Below are 14,715 nucleotides of genomic sequence, written 5' to 3' on the forward strand. Positions count from 1 at the left end.
TTTTATATTTGATAGCATAACATTTTCTGCATTTTAATGTCATATTTTAGCAAAGGAAACAGCAGATCATCACTGTGAGAACAGAATGCCAACAAACTCATACAGCTATAATTCAAGTTTGAAAAATGACTTGAACTGAGCATGTCATTCAAAGCTTGAAAATCCTGAAATATAGTTTTAGCAAAGAAATTTTCTGAGCAATAAAAATCATAAGCATGAATGCTAACAAGCAAAATATACTAGAGTTTAGTGATTTGTTTTATTTTACTGTGTCAACTCAGGTTTGAGGAAATGCATCTACAACATGGTAAAATTTAAATCAGTAGAAAGATATCACAATATTAAAATTTATTTTAAATTTTGAAAATATGATAAATATGTAGACACATATATAGGTATGAATTGACAAATAGATACGATGCTATAAAGTTTAATCAACTTTCTTGACTGAACTTGAGGTCAACTTCAGATTAACCTCAAGGCATATGTTCTATTTTTGCTTTTGAAAGAATGTTGATAGAAATATAGAGTCATGTAGCATAAATCCATAAATCCTTACTAGTATGTCCTCAAAACTTCTGATAAAGGGGAGTGGAGGTATAGTCTAATGACTAAGGGGTTTGTCTTTAATTTGGCTGAACTGGGCTTTATTAAGTACCCAATATGGTACTTTGAGCCATTGTAGAAGTGGACTCAGAAGTCAAAACTAGGAGTAAGCCATGAGCAGGAATGGCTGGAGCTCAAAACAAAGAAAAAGAAAAAATGGGGGCGGCAGAGGTAAGCTCTCTAGTTTAATAGTTTAATGTGAATAGATACATTTCAAAGTGTAAGCTCAAAATCTGACTGGAAAAAAGATTTTTGTCAAATTTTTATATGGAACCTTAAAATAAAATTAAGTGCTCTGGATTTTATATTTAAAAATATATATTGTAGTCTACATGTATAAATGTGCAAATGATTTTGTAATTAAAATTTGTAATTGAGAGTTTAAAATTTTGGAATATTATAAAATCACCAATACTCAATAACCCAACCAGATTAAAAAACAGTTTTTACCTGGACTTTCAAAATTCTCTTCATTTGCAATTAAATTTCAAGACTTGGGGCTGAAGTGGTAGTACAGTGAGTAGGTTAGGTGTTTGCCTTGTATGCGGCCAACCCGGGTTCGATTCCCAGAATCCTATATGGTCCCCTGAGCACCGCTAGGAGTAATTCCTGAGTGCAGAGCCAGGAGTAACAACTGAGCATTGCCGGGTGTGGCCCATAAAGCAATAATTAATTAATTAATTAATTAATTAATTAATTCCCAGACTAACTTTTATTTTAAATATGATTGAGACCCGGATTTTGATCCCTGGCACCCCAAGTGGCCCATTGAACACTATCAGGAGTTACCCCGAACACAGATCCAGGAGTAAGCCCTGAGCACTATTTCATTGGATAAACACAACTTAGACATTTTTTCCCCCCGGTGGAGCTTTTTAAAAATTATGTTGTGAGCCTGGCAAGCTACACGTGGAGTATTTCATATGTCAAAGCAGTAACAACAAGTCTTACAATGGAGATGTTACTGGTGCCCGCTTGAGCAAATTGATGAGCAATGAGATGACAGTGACAGACAGTGACACCGTGAGATAGTTACATGCTTTCTTGTTTGAGTTACAATCACACAATGATCAACCCTCCACCTTTGCACATTCCCTACCACCAATATCTCTGGTATAACACCACTCACCTTTCCCACCTTCCCCCTGCCTCCACGGCAGACAATATTCCCCATTCTCTCTACTTTTTGGCATTATGGCCTGCCACACAGACACTGATAGGTCATCATGTTTGGTCCATTATCTACTTTCAGCACACATCTCCCATCCCGAATGATTCCTCCAGTCATCATTTTCTTAGTGATCCCTTCTCTACTCCATCTGCCTTCTCCCCTCCGCTCATGAAGCAGGCTTCCAGCTATGGGGCAATCCTCCTCCTGACCCTTGTTTCTACTTCCCTTGGGTTTCAGCCTCATGTGATGTTATTCTATATTCCACAAATGAGTGCAGTATTTCTATGTCTGTCCCTCTCTTTCTGACTCATTTCACTTAACATGATACTCTCCTATAAATGAATAGACATGAAATGTCTATTCATTTATAGGCACATTTTATGACTTCATCTCTCCTAACAGCTGCATAGTATTACATTGTGTAGATGTACCAAAGTTTTTTTAACCAGTCATCTGTTCTAGGGCACTTGGGTTGTTTCCAGATTTTGGCTATTGTGAATAGTGCTGCAATGAACATATAGGTACAGGTGTCATTTCTACTGTACTTTTTTACATCCTCGGGATATATTTGCAGAAGTGGTATTGCAGGGTCATATGGAAGCTCAATTTCTAGTTTTTGCAGGACTGTCCATATTGTTTTCCAGAAAGGCTGGACCAGTGGGTATTCCCACCAACAGTGAAGGAGCGTCCTTTTTTCCCACATCCACGCCAGCACTGGTTGCTTTTGTTCTTTTGAATGTGTGGTATGAGATATAATCATTGTTGTTTTGATTTGCATCTCCCTGATGACTCACGATGTGGAGCATTTTTTCATGTGCCTTTTGGCCATTTGTACTTCTTTCTTGAGGAAACTTCTGTTCATTTCTTCTCCCCATTTTTTGATGGGATTGGAGGTTTTTCCCTTGTACAATTCTACTAGTGTCTTATATATCCTGGATATTAATCCCTTATCAGATGAGTATTGGGCAAATATTATTTCTCAATTCTGTGGGTTCTTTGTGTATTATGGTCACTGTTTCTTTTGAAGTGCAGAAACTTCTTAATTTGATGTAGTCCCATCTGTTTATGTTTGCTTCCACTTGCATGGTCAGTGCTGTTTCATCCTTAAAAGATACTTTTAGGTTCAATGTCATGGACTTGTTTTGTTTTACCTGCCTTTACATTTTATCTATGAATACCAGAACAGAATACGCATATAGAGTACAATGAGCATCAGCATATTTTTAAACTTTGATCCCACAAGTGTCATTAAAACTCTAGAACATCCATCACCTTTGGTTTAATTTTATTTTCCAAGAGGGTTATCATTATTATTTTTCTTTTTTTATATGTAAAAAACTGTTTATTATTAAAAAGTGGAAGATTATGTTCTCATAAATCAATCAGAGTCTTCCTGTTTGCAAGGCCAGATATGTTATGAGAATTCTTATTTTATTTAGTTAAGATTTAGAATTCCCCTTGAATCCAGAACTTAAGTACATAAAACAAACAAATCTAAATATATATTAGCAATTTGATGTTTGAGTGCAAACTAAGGAGATCACTTTATTTATTTATTTATTTTTTAATTTTTTAAATTTTTTATTGAGTCACCATGTGGAAAGTTACAAAGTTTTAAACCAGGTTTAAATCTCAGTTATACAATGCTCGAATAACCATCCCTTCACCAGTGCTCATATTCCACCACCAAGAATCCCAGTATAGCTCCACCCCGCCCCCCACACCCCTAACCCCCCACGACCCTAGCCCCCCTACCCTTAGCCCCCCCCGCCTGTGTAACTAATAAATTTCACTTTACTTTCACTTTGATTGCATACAATATTTCAACAAAACTCACTATTATTGTTTGGAGAGTCTCTCCCCTAAAGTCAGACCTGCTGAAAAGGAAGCATTAGATAATTTGTTTTCCATTGCTGAGGATGAAGAGGTATGAGGTCGAGTGAATGACCACACTTATTAGCCTCTCAGTTTTGGGTTTCTGTATTTTAGTATTTTAGTAACTAAGTCCAGAGAGATATCTGCCAGAAGTTGCATCGTTGCCAACTTGTACTTCTCAGTTACATTATATTCCACATATGAGTGCAATCTTTCTATGTCTGTCTCTTTCTTTCTGACTCATTTCACTCAACATGATACTTTCCATGTTGATCCATTTATATGCAAATTTCATGACTTCATGTTTTCTGACAGCTACATAGTATTCCATTGTGTAGATGTACCAGAGTTTCTTTAACCAGTCATCTGTTTTGGGGCACTCTGTTTTTTTCCAGATTCTGGCTATTGTAAACAGTGCTGCAATGAACAAAGAAATACATATGCCGTCTCTACTATACCGTTTTGCCTCTCCGGGATATATTCCCAGGAGTGGTATTGCTGGGTCAAATGGAAGCTCAATTTCTAATTTTTTGAGAATCGTCCATATTGTTTTCCAAAAGGGCTGAACCAGTCGGCATTCCCATCAGCAGTGAAGAAGAGTCCCTTTCTCCCCGCATCCACGCCAACACCGGTTGCTTTTGTTTTTTGGGATGTGGGCCAGTCTCTGTGGTGTGAGATGATATCTCATGGTTGTTTTGATCTGCATTTCCCTGATGATTAGTGATGTGGAACATTTTCTCATGTGCCTCTGAGCCATTCGTCTACCAAGAAACTCCTAGAAACAACAGACTTGTATAGTAAAGTTGCAGGCTATAAAATCAATACCCAAAAGTCCATGGCTTTCTTATATGCAAATAGTGAGAGAGAAGAAAGCGACATGATAAAAGCTATCCCGTTCACAATTGTGCCTCAAAAAATCAAATACCTCAGAATCAGCTTAACAAAGGAGGTAAAGGACTTGTATAATGAAAACTACAAAATGCTAATTCAGGAAATAAAAGAAGACATGAGGAAATGGAAAAATATCCCCTGCTCATCTATTGGAAGAATTAATATTGTCAAAATGGCAATTCTCCCCAAAGCATTGTACAAATTCAATGTGATCCCTATAGGGATACCCTTGTCATTCTTCTAAGAAATGGAGCAAGCACTCCTGAAATTCATATGGAACAATAAGCCCCCACGAATAGCTAAAGCAATTCTTGGGAAAAAGAAAATGGGAGGAATCAACCTCCCCAACTTCCAACTCTACTACAAAGCGGTAGTCATTAAAACAGCTTGGTACTGGAACAAAGGCAGAGCGTCAGACCAATGGAACAGGGTTGAATACTCTGACACATCCCCCCAAATATATGACCTTCTAATCTTTGATAAGGGAGCAAAAAAGGCGAAGTGGAGCAAGGAAAGCATGTTTAACAAATTGTGCTGGCAAAACTGGACAGCTACATGCGAAAAAATGGGCTTAGACCTCCACCTATCCCCATGTACAAAAGTCAGATCAAAATGGATTAAATACCTCAACATCAGACCAGAATCCCTAAGGTACATTGAAGACAAGGTCGGCAAAACCCTCCACGACATTGAAGCCAAAGGTATCTTCAAAGCTGACACGCCACTGGCCAAGCAAGTGAAAACAGAGATAAATGAATGGGACTATCTCAAACTAAGAAGCTTCTGCACCTCAAGAGAAACAGTGACCAAAGTACAAAGACAATCTACAGAATGGGAAAGGATATTTGTGCAGTACCCATCCGATAAAGGGTTGATAACAAGGATATACAATGCACTGGTTGAACTCCACAAGAAGAAAACTGCCAACCCGATCAAAAAATGGGGTGATGAAATGAACAGAAGCTTTCCTAAAGAAGAAATCCGAATGGCTCAGAGGCACATGAGAAAATGTTCCACATTATTATTTTTCTTAGTGAATCTCCTTGAGTTACACAGTTGTAAGGCTGTTCTTACATGGTCTTCAGTCATACAATGAATGTTCTAACACCTAGCCCTTCACTTCTGACCACTAATGTTCCTAGGTCCCTCCCACTCCCTGACATCCCAGCCTACTTTTGTTAGGGTCTCTTATTGATAATTTTCCCCTCCGAATCCGCACGAAGAGTTCAGCCAGTAATGTAACACAAGAGGAGTTTATTAGCCAGCTAGCTGGGGTCAAGCTTCTAGGCACTCAGGCCCAAGCAAGACCCTGAACAAGGGAGAGCTGCAAATTTTATAGTCAGTGCTTACATCTGCTTACATCATAGCCCGCACCTACAAATTTTAACAAAAACCTAAGTGCAAATGCAAGTTTCATGATTCAGAAGAAAACATACTTTCAAACAGTACAAACAAGCAGTTGTTACAGATAGGTAATCTAGACATGTTTTCAGAATATTATGGCAGCTACCTACCCTATTTGTGTCTGAGTGGCTTCTATAGACAGTGAATAGCTGTTATGAAACTATTTGCCAAGGCCAAGTTTTCAGCCCAGATGACTTTCCCTTACAGATGGCCAGGGGGAGAAGTTGGGAATTTTAAGAAAAACAAAAGGTTTAAGTAAAACAGGATGTGGGGCAGGAATCGGGCATGATGGAGTCGCTCCTGCCCTGCTCTGTGTCCAACATTTCTATGGCAGGCACTTTTCTCCCCAACCCCATCTTTCTCTTTATGTCTCTCTGTCTCTCTGTCTATCACTCTCTATGTCTCCCTGTCTCTGTCTCAGTCTCTCTGACTTCTCTTCTAGCATTACATCTCGCACTATGGCAACTGAGAGGTAAATGCTTCTCCCTTTATCTCCTTTGAGCATCAGTTTTTGTCCAAAGTGCCCATTTCCAACTGTCATTGTTGTGGTGGTCCCTTTTCTATCCTCAGTAAACTGGATGCCTAGCATGCACCTCAGTATCGAAGGGCATCCTTCCGGGCGGGTATTCAATAGCCAGCACTAACCAGAAAGTGAAAAAAAAAAAACAACAAACAAACAAAAATCTCAGTCAATTCCTATTCTTACTTTCCCCCAGGCCTAGGGAATTACAACAACAGATAGCCTAAGCTAATAATGAATAGTGAACAAATATTTACTTTAGCAAAATCAAACTGAAACACAGAGTAGAAAATATACCTACAGAATCTAAAGAAAAGGTGAAAATAACAATCTTATTAATATTTCTTGCAAAATAATTTGAATAAAGTAAATTTTCAACTGTATCACTGTTGTCCCGTTGCTCATCGATTTGCTCGAGTGGGCACCAGTAACATCTCCATTGTAAGACTTGCTGTTACTGTTTTTGAATATTGAATATGCCAAGGGTAGCTTGCCAGGCTCTGCTGAGGGACAAGATACTCTCGGTAGCTTGCCGGGCTCTCCGAGAGGGGCGGAGAAATCAAACCCAGATTGGTCATGTACAAGGCAAACACCCTACCCACTATGCTATTGCTCCAGACTAACTTTTTGACTGCTTTTTGAAAATATGAATACATTTTTGTAATCTAAATATCCCTTTTATAATTTTATAAGGGTCAAATTTGCATATAAGTGAGTGGACATAGAGAGTATCATGCTAAGTGGAATTAGTCAGAAAGAGAGGGACAGGCATAGAAGGACTGCACTCATTTGTGGAATATAAAGTAACATAATAGGAGACTAACACATAAGGGCAGTAGAGATAAAGTCTAGGAGGGTCACACCCTGGCTTGGAAGCTGGCCTCATATGCTGGGGGATAGGGCAGCTGGGATAGAGAAAGGACCACTATGTAAATGATGCTTGGAGGGATCGCTTGGGATGGGAGATGTGTGCTGAAAGTAGACTATGGACCAAACATGATGGCCTCTAAGTATCTGTATTGCAAACCATAATTCCCCAAAGGAGAGTTAGAGGGAATGTGCCTGCCACAGAGATAGGGGATGGGAAGGGGTGGGGGTGTTAGGAGGAAAACTGGGAATAATGGTGGTGGAGATTGGGCACTGGTGGAGGGATGGTGCTCAATCATTGTGTTACAGAAACGTAATTATGAAAGTTAGTAAGTCTGTAACTGTATCTCATGGACAATTAATAAAAAAAAACTCGATTATTTTGGGGTCAGAGAGAGTACAGTGGGTAGGGCATCTTGGAAGCAGCCGATCTGGGTTCATTCCCTGGCATCTCATATGGTCCCTCTAGCACCATGAGGAGTTTTGTCTAAAAGCAGAGCCAAGAGTAATTCCTGAGTACTGCTGGGCATGGGAACAAAAAAGTATAATTTTACTTATTTTTAACAATAAATGCATGCTTGTGGTTCACAATGTTATCATTGCTGTTTTACACACATGATGTTATCGCCACACCAACAACCAGAGTAACATCTGTCCTCTGTACTGTCTGTCCCTATGTCCTTTCCTGACCACGTCCTCCAAACACCCACCCCCTGCCCCATCATCGCGGTGCAAACTCAGTTCTGTTGGAAGAATTTCAGAGACTGTTTTCAATGGGTAATGACTTTTCAATTATCTTTTAATTGACTCATTTTTACAATAGTAGCAATAGTATTTTTTTACACTTTTAGTAGGAATAATCCTGCCACCACCACAGTGTCACAGTTTCTCCGGCATTCTTTCTTCCCATGTCCCGTTTCACGCAACCAGGTACCTTAGCACTCTCTGATCACACTTCTATGGCTGTATGGAAGGGTTGTGTTCATTAGGGATCATCTAACCTGTTGTTTGAATGATTTATACTCTGTTTTTGATTGAGTTTCTGTTTTCTTTGTTTTTTTTCTGAGTCACATCACTTAGGATGACTTATCAAATTGAATCAAATTGCAGACTATAATAATTCATCATTTCTACAAGCTGAGTAGTATTGCAATGTGTAATATTGCAATATGTCAAAATTTCTTTATCCACTCATTGGGCACTTGATTATCTCCAATTCTTGGTTACTTAGGAATATAGGAGTACATATGTGCTTTCAGATAAATGTTTTCTAAGTTTAAAAATGATCTTTCTTCAAATGAAAGAAATCTTTTAGGAAAATACTAAAGTTTTCATTGAAATCAATGAAAATTTAATTAAATATAGACAATAAGCATTGCAACTTGAATAATAGGAAAGTTCATCAACACTGCTATCTGTATTTTTCTAAAGGCTTTTCATTTCATTATAACAAGAAAAAAACAATGGTGACTTTATATCCACAAATTAGAAATTATTGTCACATTTTCTGTGAAAAATTGGGTGCTCTATGTGGAAGAAATATCAAAAATATAGTGTTCTAATTGATCTGACTAAACTTTGTTTTAATTTAATTCCTCTAGAAACAATGATTCATTTATGATTATTAATTTAACATTTCACACCCTGCCAGAACTACTCCTTGCTCTGCACTCAGGAATTCCTCCTGGCATTGCTTGGGGGACCATATGGGATGCCAGGGATAAAACCCTGGTTGGCAAGTGCCCTACCCACTGTAAAATCACTTGGCCTTGTATACCTGGTGGTGCTCAGGGCTTACTCCTGACTCTGCTTAGGGATCACTCCTGGCTGGGCGCAGGGCATTCCATGAAGTTCTGGGGGCTCTAACTGAGTGCAAGACAAACCCTGTACTAGCTGTACTGTCTCTTTGGCTCCCCCTGGCTCCTTTAAAAAAATTTCTTTGCTAGGGAGGGACCCAGGATTGAGAATGAGGAGGGGAGGGTTTAAGAGGTTGGAACACTTTTTAATTATTATTTTTCTGTTTGAGTCACACCCGGCAATGCATATAGATATAGATATAGACATAGATGATAGATATAGATATAGATCTATTCTATATAGATCTATATCTATATAGATATAGACATAGATGATAGATATAGATATAGATATAGATCTGGATCTAGATCTAGATATAGATATAGATGTAGATGTAGATGTAGATATGGATATGGATATGGAGATAGAGATAGAGATAGAGATAGAGATAGAGATAGAGATAGAGATAGAGATAGAGATAGAGATCTCGGAGAGCCTGGCAAGCTACCTAGAATATCCCACCCGCATGGCAGAGCCTGGCAAGCTACCTGTGGCGTATTCGATATGCTCAAAACAGTAACGATAGGTCTCATTCCCCTGACCCTGAAAGAGGCTCCAATCATTGGGAAAGACGAGTAAGGAGAGGTTGCTAAAATCTTAGGGCTGGGAGGAATAAAGACTATACTGGTGCCTGCTCGAGTAAATCAACAAAGAACAGAATGACAGTGATACAGTGAATTAAACATAGGGAGTGAAGTAGAAATGTTTTACTGCCTGTTTGTGCTGAGCCAACCCAAATACCGCTACAGTACTTATTTCCAAATTAAGATACAGTAATTATTATGTAAAAACTTCAATTTCAGCAGCTTTCTGTTTTATTTTTATATCTCTAACAATAATTTATGATTTTTTCAGATGCATAACATCTTAAATATTTTTTCTCTTTTGATATATTTACAGTCATAACACTGATTATTTTTATTTTCACATAAGAGATGTTTAGAAGAAATTAATTAGAAGTTAGTTAAATTGATTCAAAATATAAACTTTAAAGAAAAATTGATAATAAAAAGTAACAACTTTAGTAATAAAGAGATTAATATATAAATGACTATAACCACAAATATGAAGTTATATTTGTGAAGCCGATATTAGAGCACCCACATTTAAAACTACAATTTAAATCCACAGTTAGCAAAAGAGCTTGATATAGACATAAAATAGATGTATCATGGGAAATTGCATTATCAATAAATAAACCAACAGAATAGAGAGATAAAATAGTCCGTAGATGAACTGTGTAGATCAATAGAACAGAGTCCATAAATCACCTTACAAACATAACCCACTGAATTAGTTTATATGGGAGTAATGCAGGTAACACATATTTTACAAAATTTTTTGTTTTGTAGCCACGTAGTCAGTTTGGTTGTACTTGGTAAAGTTAAAAGTATTTATACTTCAGGGCCGGAGCGATAGCACAGCAGATAAGGCGTTTGCCTTGCACGCGGCCGACCCGGGTTGGATCCCGGGCATCCCATATGGTCCCCCAAGCATCGCCAGGAGTAATTCCTGAGTGCACAGCCAGGAGTAACCCCTGAGCATCGCTGGGTGTGACCCAAAAAGCAAAAAAAAAAGTATTTATACTTCAAATGAACTTAGTATTAAAAAATACCTACGTGTATCATTCTCTAATTCCCCTTACAGATCACATTGACACATGTTTGACGAATAACATTTACACACATAGCATTTAATTATATGTGTCCTTTCTTAAAAAGAACTTACCTAAGGTTACACAATGGGAGTTAATTATATGTACATCGTGGTTTAAAGTTGTTAGCCGGTTAAAGTAGAATGACTTTTTAAAATTCCACATAATAATAAAAATATTCAGGTGAAATATCCAAAAACAAATAAAGAAGACCTTGGCTGTTATTCTATTTATCATTTCCACATACACGTGAATGAAATGAATGAATATTTTAAAAATGCTATTGAGATATGTTTGTTATTCTGGGCTATAAGATTTATGAGGGACATTGTCTTCCTAAGCTCCCAACATGTCTAATCAGCAACATGTCATCTATGTCTATAGTCTCTCAACGTGCTTATGATTGTAGTTCACTGTTCCAACTTAGAGAAGGAGAAGCAAGTGCAAGAACAGTGCAAGAATGAATATCAAAAATAACTCTTTAATTTTAAAAGATTATTTTAATTGTAAGGTATATTTTGGATTTTCCAAAAGTTCATCATGTATTGGAACTCTATTTGTAATAATTATCTTGAATGAGCTATGTCTAGAGTGGATGGCAGCTTTTTTGCTGAGACAGTACAATACACTATATATAAAATAATGGGAAAACTATCTTATCTCAAATCAAGTCTGAAGGGTATTCTTAACCTACAACTATTAAGGACAAGAGATAACACGTACTTACATAGAAATGCTGGTGTATCACTCAGATTTGCTTTGGGGTACAGTAAAATCAGCTTTAAATAGTATAAACCAAAATTTATGTTTCATATAATAACAACATTTTGTTAGAAAATGGGTTTGTGTGTGTGTTTCTCCTTTATAGAGATTAAACTATTACTCAAATGTAATGTGTAAGAAAATGGCATGAAGATGGGAGCAAAGGTCCCTAATAAAATATTTTAGAAGTCGACCACATATCACAGAATAATAATCAGTAACAGCACTAAAAATTCAAAAGAGAGGGGCTGAAACGATAGCACAGAGGGTATGGCATTTGCCTTGCACACAGCCGACCCAGATTTGATTCCCAGCATCCCATGTGATCCCCTGAGCACCACCAGAAATAATTCCTGAATGCATGAGCCAGGAGTAACCCCTATGCATGGCAGGGTGTGACCCAAAAAGCAAAAACAAATAAACAAAAATCAAAAGACAGATGCAGGTGAATGAATGTGTTGAATGAAATAAAATCTGACATGGCAAATATAACACCTAAACTAAAATTTTCAGAAGAAATCAGTGAGAATTTGAAGATAAATTTATGGTAGTCATTTATTTTGTTTGAATAAATATTGAATAAATAAATATTGAACACAATATTTAAGAAAATATAAAGAACCAATGTACACTATTGCACTGCACTCTTGCCCCATTGTTCATCTATTTGCTTGAGCAGGCATCAGTAACAGTCTCCATTGTGAAACTTGTTATTACTATTTTTGGCATATCCAATATGCCACGGGTAGCTTGCCAGTCTCTGCTGTGCAGGCGGGATACTCTCAGTAGCTTGCTGGGCTCCTTGAGAGTGATGGAGGAATAGAACCTGGGTCGACCCTATACAAGGCAAACACCCTACCGCTGTGCTATCACTCCAGTGCAATGTGCATTATTAGATACTATAAAATGGCAACATCAGGAGAATTCCTAAAGTTAGAGAAGCAGAAAACAGAGAGATCATATTCAAAGGGAAAAATTACTGAGAAATTTACAAAGCTAAATAAGGAAATTGCAACAGATTGCCAGAAATTTGATGAAATACACTAATAACTAAAACCAAAGTCAAAACAAATCATTGCTAAAGCATTGCAAAGCAAAAGAAAATAAAAGCAAATGTTGAAAATTGTAGAAATGATAAAACAACAACCTATAATATTTTCAATGCTTGTTCTCACTGGTGATTAATGAATTTCCCCCATGTTTGTCATTCCCCCATATTCAAATTATGACACTGTTTTTTGAATGAACAGTGGAAGCATCAACCATTCTCCCCCCTTTTTTTCAATAGTTCTTATTTCCAAGACTTTATCTGAAAAACAAGTGAACTCAACATATATAAAATAGAAAATGTATAAATATATAAAATATAAAATGTATAAAATGCAAGATTCATGTCCTACTATCAATGGAAGAAATATCACATCTCCTATTTGACACATAGAAATAAGGAATTGAAGCAGCATTTTTTACCCCAAATATCTTATTTATTATATTACGAATATTGTGCATGCTTCATTGAAGAGACATCAACATGCTGAAAATGCTGGTGAATTAGCATGGCTGTTGGAAAAAGTGCATGCCACCCATAGGGATACTTAAGTAAGGTAAATCGTTCAGGTCATATGGACTTGTGCTGACACCAATCACTGATGACTAGACACCAATAAAAATCAACTACAATATGACAATATATGTCCTACACAGTGTAGGTTCTCTCTCCCAGTTCATCTTGAAGCTTGAGTTAGCTCTACCCTCTCTGTAGTGTAGCTTAAACAAATAAAGTGCCACAAAATTTGACATTTAAAAAGCATAAGTCATCAATCTATAAGTTCAAAATTTTGATCCACAGGGAATTTTAGTTGATAACTGAAACTAAAATAAACTTTATTAAAACCTGAATACATAAATCTCTTTGCTTCTTTTTTTCATAAAAAACTTATTGTATCAGTAATTTAGGATGCCAGAATCTTTTTGAAGATATGAATTAGAGAAAAAAACATTTTATGTGCACTTGAAAATTTGTAAAAGCAAACTTGTGATTCCACTTTCTTTATTTCATTTTCATTCAAGCTCTTAGATTATTTTATTAAGATAAGCTATAACATGTCTGATTAACTCAAATATCTTTCAGCTCTATTTCACAGTCAAAATCCTCTGCTACTCTTTCCACTGAAAAGAAGCTCCAAAAATCATCTGTATTTTGTGGATTCACCAATTCACTTCACATTTGCTCTTTAAATCACTTCACCAATCTAATTTTGCTTTCCAGTACTCTTCTGAAATTGTGTTTGCCAAGGTCACAAAGATCTCATATTGCCAATCCACTTGAGTTTTTACCCCTATCAGTTTAGTCACAGAGTGAGGTTGACCCAGTGAGTTTGATCACTCTTCTGTTCTTCAATTTCTCTATTTTTAGCATTTATTTTACAAGATACTTTCTTGTATAATTGCTTTAAGCAACCTTCTTATATACGGCCATTATTTGTGGAATGGCTTGGGTCATCACTAGAAATCCTAACTGTGCTCTATCTCTCTCACATCCTCCCTCTATCTTTCCTCTCTGTCTCTCCCTCCCCCTTTCTCTTTCTAAGTCTCTTTATCCCTCTTGTATTTTTATGTATCCATTCCACTGGTATTAAGTCTCAGTTTGAGATTGAAGTCCCAATATATTCTACAATGTTTCTGAGGCAAATATCTAATATCTTGTATGCACATTGGGAGTGTCATTCTCCACATCTAATATACTTGTTCTTTGTTCGACCAAGAGACTACATATTCCCACACTACTGTGCATATTGACATATTTATTTAAACATGTAAAATAAGACTAGATTTTCCTATAATTATCACATATTTCCCAAAAATTCTTTAGTGAGTTTCCTTTACATGCCAATGAAGGCTTGTCCCCAAATTCCCATAAGAATCACTGTCATCCACTGCTTTTGATATGTTTATCCAACATCACCAGTGCACCAGAACAAAAAGATTTAAGCTAATACTATGAATAATAACAAACAATTAAAGTCTAATTAATGATAAGCTATTATAGAAATTTTATTTGTCTTTGTTTTGAAAATCACTCCTATATCAACAGACTTTCTACATACA

This window comes from Sorex araneus, chromosome 1 (genome assembly GCF_027595985.1).
Source record: "Sorex araneus isolate mSorAra2 chromosome 1, mSorAra2.pri, whole genome shotgun sequence".
Taxonomy (NCBI): domain Eukaryota; kingdom Metazoa; phylum Chordata; class Mammalia; order Eulipotyphla; family Soricidae; genus Sorex; species Sorex araneus.